Below are 17,803 nucleotides of genomic sequence, written 5' to 3'. Positions count from 1 at the left end.
CACACGCCCACACACAAGCTCACAGAGAGACCTCGTCTGCGTTCACTGTTATGGAAAAGCAGGTTACATCACACACACACACACATACACACACCAGGCCTCATACAGAGAGGCTGATGACTCTGAGATGAAGAAAGAAACCTTTGAAGGTGCCGTTTGAAGCATCGACTGGACTGGTGAGGATCCTTCAAATCTGTGTCAATCTGTGTGTGAAAGACATCCAACAATCTATCGCCGAGCACAACAATTTCATTTGTTCAGCGATTCAACAAAAGAAGATAAAGAACTACAAAGGATCAACACTGAGCCTTTCCTCTTGGATGAGACACAGCGAAGATGTTGGAGATGCAGTTAAATATTGAGCAAATCCAGAGGCAATTGTACCACTTAAGTGACGGGTAAAGCAGCAGGGAAGCCGCAAGTGTGTGTGTGTGTGTGTGTGTGTGTGTGTCTGTGTGTGTGTGGGGTGTGTTTAATGAATAGACGCTGACCGTGATAAGTGCAGGATTATCACGGGGTCGGCGTGTTTACCAGAAGTAGTGCGCAGATGTAAGATTGAAGTTTAATCATTAGAATTTTGGAGCTCCCTCTGTGATGAAGATGCGGGGGAGGGGAGAGCTTGGAAGCCCGCAGCTGCTGATTGGACGATAAACACGCCGGCGTGAAGAGTTTGCAGGTTTTTGAGAGATTTTTATCCACAGGAACTGACAAGTGAGCGGAATTTGATCAGACACGCCTAACTGTGTTAAGACGTCCGAGGAGAGTCTGAGATGTGAGCCTAGGACATTCTGCAAGTTACTACAGGATGGAGATCAGGCAAAACGTGCAGACGTGCTAGGTTCAAAGGTCAAAGAAGCTTTTAATAGAACTCCACAGTTTGCTGAGTCTAAATGAGACATTGAATAATGAGCAACAAACTCATAATCTGAGAGTTATTCAGCATGAATGTCGGCCAATTTCAATCTCATTTATTCAAATGTTTCGTAGAAAATTGATTGCTTCTCGTAATCGGAGTATAATTGTTGTTTTATCTGGCATGTCAGGACGCTAAAGCTGGACACAGCCCAGCGTAAAAGCTTTTTTCAGGGATTTGTTTGGATGTTTTGATTCAATATCACGTTTCATTATGTTACTGTGATCTCTGGACGATGTAATCATTGTGTTTCGTTCCACTCAAACATCAGAGGCGTCGCAGGAACGTGGCAGGAAATGGCAGATATAAACACTTTACACACCGATGCACACACACACAAACAGACACACACACACACAGATACTTATCAGTCATCCTGTTAAGTGTTCTTCGCTGTTTTATTGAAGCCATAGAAGGCTTCAAAAGCTCCTTCGCTATTTTCAGAGATAAGTGCAGGCTGTGAAAGAACTCATTGGGCAATAATTTATCAAAGCGAAAAAGCAAAAGGTCACACAGACACGAAGTCTGTGCTGCTTTGTTCGTTGCACAAAAGACGCCCGGAGTCTTATGGAAAATGTCAAAGAAGCTGCGGGCGTATAACTGCTCGGTACGCCCGGTGTGACTGAGAGATGAGATGGAACACAATAACACCACTTCACCTGCTGCGGAACCATCGCAACCCTGTGCACCTTAATTGAAAGTCTGAGGGGAGCAGAAGTCTGCGTGTCGGAGCGTTCACACACAAAACGCAGCGCGCACAGAGATAATTGGTGAGACGTTGAGATCCGCTGGGAATTCCTCTTCTTTCCTTCTACTCTTGTGCTATTAATCCTCCCTTTCTTTCCTTCCTTTCTCCTCTAATAGGCATTGTTCCGTCAATTGTCAGTGTGACTGTTTTGCTCCCAGAAGCTCCTCAGAACTTCACCAGCAAAGGCTTGGGAACGACTTTAGCAGGCATTTACTCTTGACAGACAGACGTCAGTTCGGACACTGGCATTAACGCAGGACGAACATGATCACATCCTCTGATAATGCTGCTTAACTTTGACGAACAGCAGCCTGGTGCCTCTCGGGGAGTCTCACATTCTTGACTTTTGCCAGCCTGCTGCTCCTGCCTAACATTAAAAATGGAACCGGTGATGTGTTTCAACCCAGGAGAGCAAAAGGTGTGTTGGTCTGTTTCTCAACGCCAACACAGTCACTCTGGGTAACTTTGGGTTGCTGCAAATATGACTCTGTAAGTTTGGAGCGTGGAGTTTGTGTGTTTCATCCTTCACTGTTCCGATTTCCACCCACACCCTGATCTCATCTATGTTACATGAAATGGAAATTCGGGCCCACAGGTGTGAGTGTGAGTGTGTTTGCAGAGGATATCCTGGTTTATGTGCCAGATGGATGGATGGATCTGTCCAGGCATGAACGATACCCCAACATTACTGACAGAGATCACAGAATAGAGTGTCTGGGGAGCTTCTGATGTTCAAATGAGGAGCTCTGGAGTTTCGCTGTGGGAAGCTGACGAGTGCTGGTTGAACCCGACACGCGTCGGCGTGTTCAGTAATGATTTTAACCCGATAGTGGCCTCTAAATAAAAGCCTTTTATTATTCATACGAGTGCCTGGACTTGGAATTCATTTCTCTGATAACAAAGGGATGAGTTGATCTTCTGTGACAGTGAGTTGCTGTGAAATGAGGTAACTGAGATATCAAATGTTGTCAGTTCTAGGAATAACTGTTCACAACAACACAGTGACAAACAAAAGCTGCTCAGCACAGCAAACAGGGATCCACGTGACGCCATAGTTATCAGATGCACATAATGGACGCTATTATCTACTGTATGGATCAATAAGTAACATGGAAACAAACCATTAATGTACAGAGAGACCCAGGCAGCCAAGACAGAACTTTCCAAACGTATGAGTGTAACCTGGGCCATAACCAGATCATGATGGATCTGCTATTGGCTTTAGACCTAATTGGGTCTTCGTCCATTCAGCGATGCAGTTAGCTCCCAAGGGTGTCGACGTGTTTGACAGACTCGGGAGCGGGGGCGGCTTTTAGGAGAGAGACAGAGTGAGAGAGAGAGAGAGAGAGAGAGAGAGAGAGAGACAGTGAGAGAGTGAGAGAGAATGTAGGCCGGGTCCATACGGTCACAATACATCAAATGCAATTAAATGATTAACTTGTCAAAGCACAATGGAGGCTGGAGATGAAGGGCAGCGCTCATGTGCGACGTCCGAGCAGGAAACTTGGTCTCTATTGTTGTAAACAAACATGCAGGAAGTGCCGTGTTTACAGTAAATGTACTATTTGATTAGGTCCAGTGGCCTGTAGCCTTATTTAGTTTGGAAGGCATGTTGAACATCCCTAAGCACTGTTTGGAATGTAAACAGTTTGTGTTTTCCGTGTATCCCGCTGGCTACAGAGATCTATCGATGTTCTCTGCTGTTCAGACGTGCATTTTTTTAAAGCCTCGTTTAAGATTCGTCTCATATTATTCACATTTCGCCCCGAGCTTCTTCTTCACGTTCCAGACACAGAACAACGCAAAGGTCACAGAGGCGCCAGACTTTATTACGCTCCAACTAATGTTGCCACAGATACCAAGACAACTCCTTGCAGCTTGTGCGTACAGGTTTGCACATCTTATTACTCCCCTTTCACAGATATATAGAATCTAGCAGATAACTGATAGAATATAGAAGTGGTGGCACCTCTTTAGCATAAAAGTGATCAGTATACTTCACGGCTCCCAACTTCTACCTGACTGCTTTGCAAATTTGTCTTGAATTCACATGCAAGATCTAATCTGAGTCCCAGGTCGAGGTTGCGTTTGTGTCCTAATCTCATTTCATATGCACGACCTGAGGCTAACCCGATGCATGTAAACTCTCCAGGGAGCTCATGTAGAGAATTTAAACATCAGTATTGACAAAGTAACTGCATTAAGCGATTTGGCTTTTCAACAGATACCATGAAGCAGCAGCTTCTTCTTCTGCTGTTCCTTTATCCATTTAGAGACGGCGTAACACCTTCAGCTTCAGTTTCCTCATATGAGCCGGTTTACAGTCATAGCAGCTATGACACGCATCATCTTTCACTTGAATGTCTGTATTCTCAAAGCAGAGCAGGATATGAAGCAGTCCGGGACTCTTGATTCAATAGAGCGGTCTGTGTCAAACAGCTGTGCTTGACAGGCGCTGCGTTGTGCAGCTCTGGCTGCTTTGCACACACTGAGCCACGACGGGAAGCTGCACAATCCATACGGACGAGTAACGCCTCAGACTTGGACACTGTGTCCAATCTCTTGTTATAATCCTCCATCTACTAGTGGAATGTAAACTCCTCTGGGATCATGAATAAATAAATACAACTATTGTTTATACTTGTCAGCAGCTCAGCTAAAATCTGATGCTTTCTTGTTTAAAATGCTTCAATTCAAACACAAACTGATCACTGGGCTCTTTCTTGTTGTGGTGCATGAGTGTGAGCTTCATCAGGAGCCTTGATGCTCCTGCGCTGGTCTGAATGTTCTGCAGGACAGCAGACTGACTGAGGAGAGAGCGTCGGGTGGGTTCATTAATGCAGAGAGGAGGTGACACAGCCAGTTTGCCCTGTGAAATGAAGCCTGACAGATCCTTCATAATGGCAGCGCCGCTATGACAGTTTGGGTGTTAGAGTGCAAAGGTTTAAGCTTCACATCTGCTGACTTCATGGGCAGCGACTGAACAAATCTCATATTTTGGTATTTCACTGTGGAGTTACAAGACACAAGAGTGAGTGTGTATGTCTTATCTTCACACAGATTCAGCAGCAGCTTCTCTATTGTTTTACAGATTGATAAACTAAGATGGATAAATACATAATATAAAGATAGAGTGACAGAATGAGGTTTACAGTTACAGTTAGTGACCATAAACGCCCTGAGCACACACAATGTAATGCAATAGGGTTTTCACCAGAGTCAAACGTCTCTTGAAGTGTGTGCGTGTGTGTGTGTGTGTGTGTGTGTGTGTGTGTGTGTGTGTGTGTGTGTGAACTATCTCCATCACCTCCCTCTCCTCCGGCTGTGTGATCCGCAGGGTGTGTGTGTGTGTGTGTGTGTGTGTGTGTGTGTGTGTGTGTGAGTGAGTGCGTGCGTGCGTGCGTGCGCGTGCGTGCGCGTGCGTGTGCGTGTGTGTGGGTGTATGTGTGTGTGTGCGGCTCCGGAGCGACGCGCTGGTCACCTGCCGCCGCACACGGAGCGGAGCGGAGCCGGGCTGAGCGCACCGCGGGGCCGCTGAGCCGCGCTCCTGGTTACGACCCTTTAAAACAAATATTTACCTCTAACCTGTTTTTTTTACGGCTCTAACTGGATCGATACGGATCAAGCAAAGCTGCACTGTGTTGTTTGTGGGCAAACACACAGTGGCGTGTAAGTGTGTATGTGTAAATAAGCACACAAAGGTGCAGAATCGGGCGCTTTGTGGGGATAAATCTACATTTCTTAATCTCTGACCGGCTGTTGTGAACCTGCTTCATTATCATTTATCCTGGCTCAGAAAACAGTGCAGCTTGGAATTAAAGCAAAATTAAAAATAAATCCACCAAGTTGGGAGCAGCGAGCGCAGAGTAGGGAAGATGTCTTACCTTCACGCCATAAGTTTGACTCAATCTTTGTTGTTTTTTTACAGACTTAAATCCACCAGCGTCCACAGTCAGTCTGCTCGGTATCCTCCGATTGCTCTGCACATTGTTTACAGTCTCTAAATGAGCGAGAGCATCAACACGCAGCGTATCTGGAGACGAGCTGCAGCCAATAAAAAACAACAATTTCAAAAAAAACAAACAAAAAAACAAAAAAAAATGTTTGAAATCAATGATCGCGTTTCCCCGATTGTTGTTGTTGTTATTGTTTCCCTTTTATTCGTTGTGTGGAGAGAAGAGGCGGGGAGAGCGCGTAAGTGTGTAGCCCGGTGTTCCTGCAGCTTTACGCGCGGAGTTTCCTCCAGCACTGAGCCGGAGAGGCAGCAGGCGCGCTGACGGGGAGGATCGAGGCGGAGTTTCACATCTGGACAAGCCTCATATGTCACCATGCAGCAGCGGCAGCGGCGGCGGCAAGCGCGTAACCTGACATCACCTTATAGAATGACGCAATCAGGTGTGGAATAAAGGTGAAAACGACAATGAAGGGTGTGAAATATGGCAGGTTTAAGGTGATGGAGCTGCTGTGTAGGAGTGTGTGTGAGATATATATTGTATATCCGTTATATGTGTGTGTATGGTATGGAAACAGGTTTTTGTATTAAAAAAAAAAAGGTTTAAATGGGGTGATCTTCTCTTTCATTCCGGTGTAACCCGATAAAATGGAACATAAAAGTGTAATTTCAGCTCTGATCAGCAGGTCCCCTGAGCCACGCTGGTTGCAGTCTCAGGTAATCACCAGCCTTCCGTGCAATTAACTGGTCCGTAAGATGGAAAAGCAGCACCACTGTGCACCCAGAGGAGCATGACTGACACACACTCACCTGCAGCCTCTTGTGAATGTCACCTTGTGACATTGATCTCAGGCTGCCTGATCTCGCCCAGTCAATTACAAAGCAAGGAAACACATCAAAACCCACATGAGATCTTGTCTGTATGGAAACTCAACAGCATGTCACGTTTTCCACTCAGCTCAGGAAATGTCCTCATGTGGCTTCATTTGTTTTTGCTTTTGATGGGTCAAAATTCCCTTATGGCATAAATAAACCACATGACTGTCTTCTAGTTTGGAGCTTTTTTGTAGTTTGGGAGTGAACAGTGGTTTATTTGTATTCGTTCCATAACTGTGCTCGCTCATTAAGAATTCTCTATGTGTAAACTATGATACTAAGGAAGTGAAAACATGGGTCTTTAAAGTCTCATATCATTGTTTATCAGTAGCAAAGCAGGAGGAAACGCATTTAGCTATACTTTCTCTTATACGTGTAATCCAGTGGTTCTCAAAGTGGGGGGCACAGAGCTACTGCAGGGGGGCGGAAGACGAAGAGGAGCGAAATGAATAAGTATCGCCTCGGGTGAATGAATGAAGCGATACTTCTTCGTCTCGCTGCAGAAGAATGAGTGTCCAGAGTGCAGCTGAGACCACGAGATCTCAGCTGAGTCAAATACTCTGCAACTTTAACCTCCATTGCTTAATAAACAGCTTAAGTGTGACCTCTCTCTATTTCTCTCTAAGTCCTTATTGCTGGCCTGAAGAAGAGTTTTGACCATGACAGGAGCTTTGGATCACCTGGGAAAGAAGCCAACCTGACCTCACTCCTTTGAATTGGGTGAGCAGGATGAAAGGAGAGGGGGTGAGGGGTTGAAAGGATGAGTAGGGTAGGAGAACAGGATAAGGGGAGTGATGAAGGGGAGGAAGGGAGGTGGCGAGGTGATAAGTAAGGTAGCAAATTGAGGAGGGTGTGCAGTGTGGTGAGCAGGGTGGGTGGGTCAACTAGTTTCTATAGGTGATCAGAGGCAGGTGATGTCATGGCTCCTGTTTGAGAATTGAAAAAAGGGTGAAGGACTCTTTACATATAAAACGATACAGCAAACAAGGGAGGAGGCGGGCGGGCAAACAGGGGGTGGTTATGTCTGGGTTAAGGTCTGAACAGAGGCGGGCGGCGGAAAACGCTGCAGCAAACAAATTGGGGTCAAGCAACCAAAGAAATACATTTAAAAAAAAATAGGCAGGCAGACAAAAGAGGCGACATCATCTAAGAACAAAAGGCAGTGATGCATAAACGATCCGACGGAGGATGAAGAGGGGAAATTGCAGAGTGCATCAGATGAGAGAGGAGAGGAGGACAGAATCATTATTAAAAGAGTTTACTAGAACAGATTTGTTCTTTTTCAGCCTTGGCATAGGTATGGAGGTCCCTCTGGGTCATATATATATGCATTAACTCTAGCTTGTAAGGCAGCTGGGGATGAACTTTTATCACTTTGCTTTCTTCTTTGCACAGTTTTGGGTTCAGAATGTTCTGTTTTTCTTTCTGTGCAATTCGCCACCAAAACACTGAAATACAATCGATCAAGGACTTTTTCTCTCTTCACCAAGGGGATAAAAACAGGCTGAACTGTTATTGTTGTCAGCATCTTCCAGTAAGAGGAGCCAGCTACTGTATTGGCTCACTTGTGCTGATTATCCACGAAAATCACATTTAAGGTATTTTCAGCCGAGATGGGATCGAGGTTTGGCTATAAGGTTCCAGGTCAAGTCTGGACCAAGACAAGACAGGCAGGCGACCTGAACGAGTCATTATGAGAGATCCCTATACACAAATGTGGAATTTTGAAAGGCTGAAGTCCAAAGTTGTGTGCAAGTCTTTATAAAGTTATGTCACATGTGGAGTCTTTGTATTGTGAGTTGAGTCTGAGTCAAAAGAATCGATTCCAGTCAGTTAAAAAGAAATAAATACACAACAAGAGATGATGTTGCACCTGATTCTTTCGTCTCTAGTCAGTATTATCACCCAATTTGAGTTCTTCGCCTCAATGCAAAGGCCCAGATTACAACAACATGTCTGAGGCTGCCCCTCTGATTCCTGCCATAAGCATTCTGGGAAATGTAGGAAACAACAGAGAGACAAAGTTGAAGGAACAAATCGTTAGACATTAGAGCATTTCCCTCACAGAAATAACTCTGAACGGATAAAATGTCCCAGATGAGGGTAGTACATGAAGCTTGAAGTAGCTCTTGCAAAATCACGGCTTTACTGACACACACACACACACACACACACACAGTCCCCAGGCTTGTTGTGGGAGGCTCACACAGATCTTACAGCTCGGTGCTGCCAGGCTGAGGTGCCGCCTGCTGCTGTCTGATATGGCCTCTATTAACTCCTGCTGATGAGTGGAGGTTGGCAGAATGCAAAACACTTTGATAACAGAGCTCAACTCAAAGTTACTTTACACAAAGACTGAACATGACGTGTCACGCTAATGTGACACGGAGCAGCACATGGAATGACATCACGAGTGGGAGAGAGGACGATTCGGATTAGAGCCTCATGCTTGTCTGTGTCTGCTGCTTTTTGTGTCTCATGTTGATTGTGTCTCGTGCTTTTTGTATCTGATGTTGATGGTCTCATGTTGATTGTGTCTCATCTTGATTGTGTCTTGTGTTTTTTGTGTCTCGTGTTGATGGTCTCATGTTGATCGTGTCTCATGCTGTCTCTGTCTCATGCTGTCTGTGTCTCATGCTGTCTGTGTCTCATGCTGTCTGTGTCTCATGTTGATAGTCTTTCGTCTGTCCTAAGGCTCACAGTGAGCAGATGCAGGCTCGGGGTGATCCAGGGAGAAACACGCACACACACACACACACACACAGTGAGGATGTTGAGCTGCATAACACTAACTCATTTTTCTGCAGCTGCGTTCAACTGCTTTAAACTTCACCTCATCACATGAAGAATTCATGGTTCTTCCGCAAGCAAGCATGTGATGTCCTCATCTTCATACTGAAGCTTCCTGCACTTATAATTTGACATGCTAATGCTGAATGAGTCAAAGGCAAAGAGACAATGAATTCTAAATAAAATCAACATTTTATTTAAAGAAATACAAACTTAAATTGTTGTTCATGAATGGAATTCTGAGCCACAGCTAGAATGCAAAGCTACTTAACGGCATGTTGTGAGGATGATGACTATGATGATGATGATGATGATGAGGATGACTATGATGAGAAAAATTATTCTTACAGATAATCGGAAATAAAGTGTTTCATCAACGTTTTTTCCTCACACGGCATATAAACACATACGTAGAAAGAGAAAGAAAAGAGAGAGAAAAGACTAAATTAGAAGTAAAACCACAGCTCGACTGTAGACTGCTTTACTTTGTTCCACTTTAAAACATTCTACTGGTTCACCCAGTCAGAATAATGAATCAGAAGACATTACGGAGCGAAGATGCTAATGTCAACAAATGGAGGAAATTAGTTTCTACAAGCAGCATTTATGACCGTTTCCTTCGCTCGTCGTATATTTTCCTCGATTGAACTTTGCTCATTATAGCCGAGCGAACGTTCATGGCGGGCTGCCACTGGTACATTCTATCAGATGCTGCACCACAGAATAGCAGAAGTGAGAGGGAGTGAGAAAGATGTTCTGAATGAAATGTAAGTGAAGAAGTGGGAGGAGGAGGAGGAGGAGCAAGTAGAGTTGTTTAACTAAATAATTGATGCAGGAAATTTTGAAATCTTATCAGTTCCAGTTTTGTCTCTTTCTGCTGACTGGTGAGGAGAAGCTGATTATTCTGTGGAGAAAGCTGAGAGAACAGGAGAGAACGGGCATCAGTCTAGCAAATGTGGAGCTCAAGGTCACACGGTGGTGAAGCTGCCAAGCGGAGCAGCATGTGGAAGGTGTGGTGGGGCGCTGTGGAGCTTCCATTGCATTCACAAACAAGCCTGTTAGCCTTATGGCTGCCCAGAAGACTGCTGCCTACAGTAAATATGTTGAGGAGCTTTCATAGACTCTGGACCATCTGCTCGGACATAATTGTAGATCCATTTAGATTTTAGTGAAGCTTTTCCCCTTTTTGTGGTGGTTGGAGTGATGACAACCACAATCGAGAGACAAACACAACAAGCAGCTGTTTAGAGGTTGATGGTATCCAAGACTGATTTGCCTTTATTTACATTTGGCAGATCCTGGAAAAGAGCTTCATTTTGTAATTATTTTATTATCCACATGCCTCTGTAACTCTAACTGAAAGAAAGAATAGATAGATAGATAGATAGATAGATAGATAGATAGATAGATAGATAGATAGATAGATAGATAGATAGATAGATAGATAGATAGATAGATAGATAGATAGAGATAGATAGATAGATAGATAGATAGATAGATAGATAGATAGATAGATAGATAGATAGATAGATAGATAGATAGATAGATAACATTGGGCTATTGTTTACCTTCTGCATTACAAACAGTGTTCACATGGCAGGCAGATAATACAACAAAACAGGAAAAGCAGGAAAACAATAAAGAGAAAACAATTCAATGATCCCACTTTTTTTGGCCTTCAGTCTCAGCGTGCTGCGGCTTGTGACAGCAGCTTCTCTGTTGGTGAGGACTGTGGAGCAAACAGGTGCTTCAGAGGAGGTCTAACAAGCTCCACATGGCTTCACTCTGCAGACGGACACGTTACCAGACGGTAAGCCATCACATCACGCCATTCTCCTAATACTACCAAGCCAGCTTCTTCGCACTGCACGACTGCGGCTGGTACACACACACACGCACGCATGCTGAGATTTGTTTTCAACACTGAACCTGACCTTTTGTCCAGATGAGAAAACAAACTGCAAAATGTTATTTTATCCAAGTTACTTGTCAGTCCCCTGGTGTATACTCTCTCTCTCACACACACACACGCACATGCACACCCACACACAGACACACAGACACACACCCTCTACGACCTAAAAATCCAACTGGGACTGCATTGGAGAGGAAGAGGAAATAGTTTGACAGATACAAAGCGACCCACAGTGGAAAAAAGGAAATTTTGACATTCTGCATTTCTATATTTTGCTTTAAAGTTCATGGTGCCACTGTGGCTCCACAGTGCACGCAGCTTCTGCGCTCAGCACTCACAAATGTCAAGTGAAAGTGAGTTCGGTATTCCTGGATGAAAACTACAGAGCCTCACATTAACTGTCAAAGCGCGTGGCTGCCCGTCCGCCAGCTTTCTCTGAGATTAAAGCATGCAAGATGAAAAACTGTACGGTGCGGAAACGCGCATACTTATAAATTCAGCAGTAATTCCCACCATTTTGTTCAAATGTGAGTGTTTTTCCTGAATATTTAATTTACGTTCTCAGCCCCAGAAGTGCTCCTCTTGAAACTGCCCTCAGAGGAGTAAAGTAGCTTCAGATTGGCTCATTATTTCCAACCTCTGCTGGAAAAGAGCCTCATTTGCGTTTATAGCAGCGGGGGGTTGGCGGGGGGGGCGGAATAGCCTGGTTGGTCTCTCACAGCACACACCAGCCAGTCTGATAAAGCGCCGGCAACAGTGAGCCAATGGCGCGTCTCTGAACTACAAAGCTCCATCATCCAACAGCTTTACGGCTAACCGTTGCTGGGACGTACGTGGTTCTAGTTTCATTTCAACAAAGCAGGTTAGTAAATCCTGTCACGTTTTACAAGCTGACACAGTTGGCAATAAAGAACGCAGATTAGATGATGGGTGACATTGTCTGTGTGAAGAAAATTCAGCTCTTTCGTTTACCGTCATCAAAAGAAAGGAGGGAAGAAAGGCGAGATGGACAGACAAACGCAGAGGCTCAGTAATGAAGGCGGTGGGAGAAGAGGCACCCTCGAAATAGGAAGATAATGATCTTTATTTTAAAGAAGCCAACACTTTGACTGTAATTGGGAGATGGTGAGTGCTGAGAAGTGAGTCTATAGCGCGATCATTAAAAAGCCCAAGTGTTTGAGGTTGTAAGGTGTCCTCCCGAGTGAGAGAGGAGAGAAGGAGGGCAGGACAAAGAGGAGAGATGGCAAGGAAATGAAGGCCAAGAGGATAGGTCGGTAATTTTACAGGCACCCAATCAAAAGTGACCAGATGGAGAGACGGAGAGAGAGGGATGGTGATGGCCGGAGTCAAGAGTGGTGGGAAATGTCTTAGAATAATCTGATTGATTCAGCACAGCCGCCGACGCCCCGCAGACGCCACCACCAGGAGCAAAGGTAGAGCGCAGCCATTTATCTATGTCAGAAAGCTGCAGGGAGCATCTGCTGCTCCGCGTGTCGGGATCGTATGGCAACATGAGAAATGGGGCCATTGCTTGTCTGCCTCAGTTAGACCAGGGTAAAGGCTGGATATGTTCTCAGAGGAAGTTGCCTCTGCGTCTGCTTGTTTGTCCTGATCTTGATTAAATCACAGGCTGGGGACCAGGAAGGAATGTATGATCCTGCATCCACGCCAGAATGTCCCTGAATATCCATCCGTCAGGGCATATTTTTCCCAACATAGACTATCAAAAGGTCCAGAGCAAGTCCAAAGTCCAAACTCCCATCCAGCTTCCTTTGGGTGAAATCTTCTCGATAATCACGGGAGGCAGTAGTCGAGTGGGTAGAGCTTCCGCTGAAGAACCGGAGGGTTGCCGGTTCGAGTCCCTGCCGAGGTGCCCCTGAGCAAGGCACCGAACCCTCAATTGCTCCCCCCTCTGCGAAGGGTGGTAATATAATGTAATGTAAGTCGCTTTGGATAAAAGCGTCTGCCAAATGATTGTAATGTAATGTAATGTATTGTAATCAGCATATCATAACGTATTCACAATCTCCTCGTCTCTCTCAGCTTCGCTGTCCTTGGTGGCAGTATGAGCTCTACTGTAGTGACCTACAGAGGATCAAATGTGCCTTTAAAGCCTGCAGGCAGCTCTGACGCCACCAGAAGGGATGAAACGGCCACCAGTCAAACCCAAACGTGTCATTAGAGCTTTGTTCTCCTGAAATAAAAATGCAGAGCGACGTGTTCTGACTCCTGAAACGCAGCGATCGCAAGATCAAATCCTGCCATTTCCGGTGCGACCAGTAATATGTGAGACCAAACACTCACAGCACGGATTCTCACACTGCTTATTTCAACTCCACCTTTCTCCCCACGTTCGTTCGCCACCCTTTGGCCTTTACTGTTGGGAGTAACACTCAGCTGCCGGATCTCTGTACCTGACCGTGTCGACTCTCTCTAATTAGTTCCATATCAATCCACCACTCCGGCTAAATATTTCATTTGGAAGTGAAGGTCATGCCCGAGTCTCGTACAGGAGCTTGCAATTAGCAAAGCCGGTTGCTGTGACCAAAACATTCGCCCTCAATTAGAAGAAAGAATAAAAAAAAGGAAATGAGGAGGAAGGCCGAGGGGGCACAAACCCCTGCGGGAACATGAATCCTGGGGGACTCTCCAGGAAATCACACGGAGGGAAAACAAGTTCTTCAAAAACAGATTTCATGAAACTCAAAGCGGAAGCAAAGGTTAGTGAGACACAGAAGTTTGAGGTGAGCGTCAAACTCGCAGGTCTCGTTTGATCCAAAGCCGAGTACCAAAACGCTCACCGATGGTGTTTGAACCACTTTGCTGCTTGGTGCCCGTCCTCACAGGTAGCTAGCAGATTAGCTGCTCTGGAAGGTGTGTTGGTTTTTGCTTCTTGTTTCATTATAAAGCCATTTAAATGCCATTTAAAACCCATTAAATCAATACAATCACTTGTAAACAACACACACTGTACCTGATAAGACATGAAAACACTTCAGCACAGCTAGTGTGTCTAGTAATGGCTAATGTTAGATGAGAGGGCTACGCAGTGGTAGCTAGCTAATAAGCTAACAATGCTCTGATGAAAACATACGTGGTTCCATTCTACATCAACTTGAACTCAGTGACCTTCAGGTGGTTTGTTGGCAGGTTCAGTTTTCACCATGATTGTGTCGTATAATTTTAGTTTAGATGTACAAAGTTAACCTACAATTTGGAAACAAGGAACAATCAACACCCTGACACATGTATGTGATGTGAAGCTTTGTGTGACATCTTGTTCCCTCTGTTTGTTACTGATTGCAGACTGATTTATGTTGAGCCGTAGTATATTTGGCGTGATTGCGCACAATCTGGAGGCCATTTGCCAAAGTGCTTGTTTACCCTCGTCAGGATTTGTGACAGATCTGTTTTTACTTCACACTGTGAATGGTATAACACATAAAAGGTAGATAGATAGATAGATAGATAGATAGATAGATAGATAGATAGATAGATAGATAGATAGACAGATAGACAAACAGACAGACAGACAGATAGACAGACAGACTGATAGATTGATAGATAGATTGATTATTTAATTCTGAAACAGGCCACAGCAATGATGGAAACAATGAATGAGGGAAGATTCGAACCGACTGCCATGACAAAGTGGAAACATACAACCACATGTGTAAAGTGACAGGTGTGTGTGTGTGTGTGTGTGTGTGTGTGTGTGTGTGTGTGTGTGTGTGAGGAAAGCGTGGGGGTGGGGGTCGGCTCTGGCTTGTCAGGAGGTGAATGGGGACATAAATGAACAGTGTCTGAAAAGAAACGAGTTGCGCTGTGAGGCTTTGCTCCACCGACGTCACAGGGCCTCTGAGGCGAGCACAGCACGGGTCAAAGGTCACACATTGATTTTGGCTGCATGCTGCCGGTTTAGACTTACAGTACCTGCTTACATTACACACACTGGCTACTTTTCTGCCTGATTTACCCCTGTTGTGCCAGAGCTGATTCAAACTCCCTTATTCGCATTTATAGTATTAATCGGCACACAAACACACACTCACACACTCACACACACACACTGTGGGGTGCATTACACCCATACCGAGTCTCTTTGCCCGTGGAGTGCTTTGCCTTGCCTTCTCTTCTGACTGTACGCACACATCCTCAGGCCGCCTCTGAGCTGCTCCTCTTTACCAAGCCTGTCAACTTCAAAACTGTCATACCACCTTTCTCTCTCTCTCTCTGTCACACACACACATATGCACACACACTCTGTCTCTTTTCATCTCTTCCCTTCCCTTGCTCACTTCATCATGTTGCACCATCAAACTTTACTGTCACTATCATATTAAGAACAGGAAGTCATTTAGTCTCTCTCTCTCAGGAACAACAATTCGGGGAAACGCCTCAATGTGGTCGCGCGCATTACAAAATAAAAGTGGCGGCGAGACAAAGAGGAACTGTAAATAAAAAGAGACAAATGAGGGAAACAGACTGAGACGAAAGTGAAAAGAGTAGAAAGGAGCAATTATGAATGACAGGAAGCATTAGCGTGACCGTATTCACCCTTACAGCTGACGGTACCTTTATCAATATGGCCCAGCTTGTGAGGAGGTCATCCAGTTCTTCTGTGGTACAAAACCCGAATGCGCACATCTGTTTGTTTGTCCGCGCTCTGGCGAGTCTTTAGTGGTCTTTGTGCAGTTTTGATTGCTCGGCTGTATTCAACAGATGCAGGACCGCTGCGAGGCATTTGCGGGGCAAAGATACAAAAAGGCAGAGCGGAGAAACGAACGCAGGCAGAGCGGAGAAACGAACGCTGGCCAAGCGATCAAAGAGATGGCAGATGAAGAAGAAGAAGAAGAAGAAGAAGAAGAAGAAGAGAAATAAGGCGTACAGGCGCTTGAGGACGGGCATGAATAACACGAGCTGACACCACAAAGGGAAGATCTGAGGCCCCCCGCTGTCCCTCAGCTGCAGAGAGTACAGTGAAGAAGGACACTGATTTCACTCCCAATATACATTCAGATTCAGACATTTCTGCTGTGGCGGCTTGAACCAGCGTGGAGGTTTGCGTCGGCGCACTCTGAAGTATTTGCGAGTGCACCTTCTAAAGAGGAGCGTACTGTGTGTGTGTGTGTGTGTGTGTGTGTGTGTGTGTGTGTGTGTGTGTGTGTGTTTGTTTGTGTTTATATATGTCTCCCTGTCCATCTGTCTTTCAACACTAAGTCCTTGCTCCGTCACATTAATGTTGACCTCCGCCGAGCTAAGTCTTCACGACCGCCACAATTGATTAACGTCTCATCATATAGCAAAGCGGGCACGAGTGTCCGAATTGATGAATGTCAAGGGCAGTGTGGACACTTGGACATGGATCCGCTTGCGTACAGGCTAACATCATATGTTCTGACCAGGAAATTCGCATTCTAGAACAAACTATGAGATAAGAAACTATGGAAACGGGCAGAAAGGGGGCAGGAACAGTCGTGTAGCTGAAACGCGATGGAAGAACTCCAGCTGGAGGATTATTTAAGGACAGTGAGTCAGCAGTAAGTGTGTGCTGTATATAATCGCGGCTCATTAGTGCTCCGTCCCGTTCGCCTCATGCAAAACATCAAGCAACACGTAGCAGAGCCTCTGCCAAACACATTAAAGACTTCAGGTTTGAAGATTAAAGCTGCTCTCAGGGTTGAATGAGTGTGTGTGTGTGTGTGTGTGTGTGTGTGTGTGTGTGTGTGTGTGGGTGTGTGAGCAATGTTGTTCTTTTTGAACCTATGACGATGTATAGCACTCAGTCATAACAAACAGGAAACTACGAGACTCTTCATTTCCTGCAAACCCTCTTTTCTAAAACTTTAAACTCATTGTCTGCTTGTGATTTTATTCCTCTAATTTACATTTACACTGAATGCATTTTCGTTGTGTTTATTATGAAATGGCACTCACTCAGCACTGTTTGATGTTGCCACAGCTCAACCACTGTAATCTGCCGCCCAAGGTCTGCGTTAATCAATGGTTTCCCCTGGCAACCATCTGTCCTTCACACTTGAGCGTCCTGTTTTTATACCGGGGGTTTGTTGGAGTTTAGGATGGAAAACAAACAAATAAAGTCTAGATTAGTTTGGATGTTGAGTTTTGTCAAAATGTCAACGTAAAATCCTGACAGTGACACAAACAAGAAGCAGGCAGCAAAACAGAAGCTTCTGGTTTGTTTTCTTCTAATAATCTCCTGCTACTGCTGCTGCTGCTAGCCAATGAGAGGCCTCGCTCCAGCAGCGGCCAGAGGGAAGACACTCCGCTCATCAGCATCCCATCATGTGTTTCCCAAAGACACCACAAAAATTTGCCTTCGACTCCACCCGAGGCAGCTCAGAGCGTCTGATGTGGTCTCCGCATCTCAGCAGCGTTCAGCCTTCCACTGTGGCTTGGGCAGAGCTGTTAACAATCAGCAGATCGATTACGAAAGCACCTTTGCTCAATGCGTCACCTGCTCCGCTTCTTACCATTTTCAAGGGCAAATACAGAGAATCTTAACATTACTTTCGGAATGAATCGGTCTAATTCGAGTCTGTTGCTGACGTTTGTTTTATTTGAGCTTCCCACAACATCCACAGCATG

At 45.2% G+C, this 17,803-nt stretch overlaps 1 protein-coding gene across 1 annotated transcript in view; it reads right to left on the bottom strand.

Moving 5' to 3' along the window:
• Window positions 1-5,896, bottom strand: part of drd2a (dopamine receptor D2a) — a 31,304-nt gene extending 25,408 nt beyond the window's left edge. The window contains exon 1 of the mRNA XM_076146607.1: window positions 5,546-5,896. The gene's annotated coding sequence lies outside the window, so the exon portion shown is untranslated. The remainder of the gene's footprint in view (window positions 1-5,545) is intronic.
• Window positions 5,897-17,803: the final 11,907 nt, after the last annotated feature.

Source organism: Genypterus blacodes, unplaced genomic scaffold (genome assembly GCF_046128005.1).
Source record: "Genypterus blacodes isolate CSIRO-AG114 ecotype Tasmania unplaced genomic scaffold, CSIRO-AGI_Gbla_v1 ptg000032l_1, whole genome shotgun sequence".
Lineage (NCBI taxonomy): Eukaryota > Metazoa > Chordata > Actinopteri > Ophidiiformes > Ophidiidae > Genypterus > Genypterus blacodes.
Note: the sequence above shows the minus strand (reverse complement) of the source record. Positions and strands in the feature narration are given on the sequence as shown.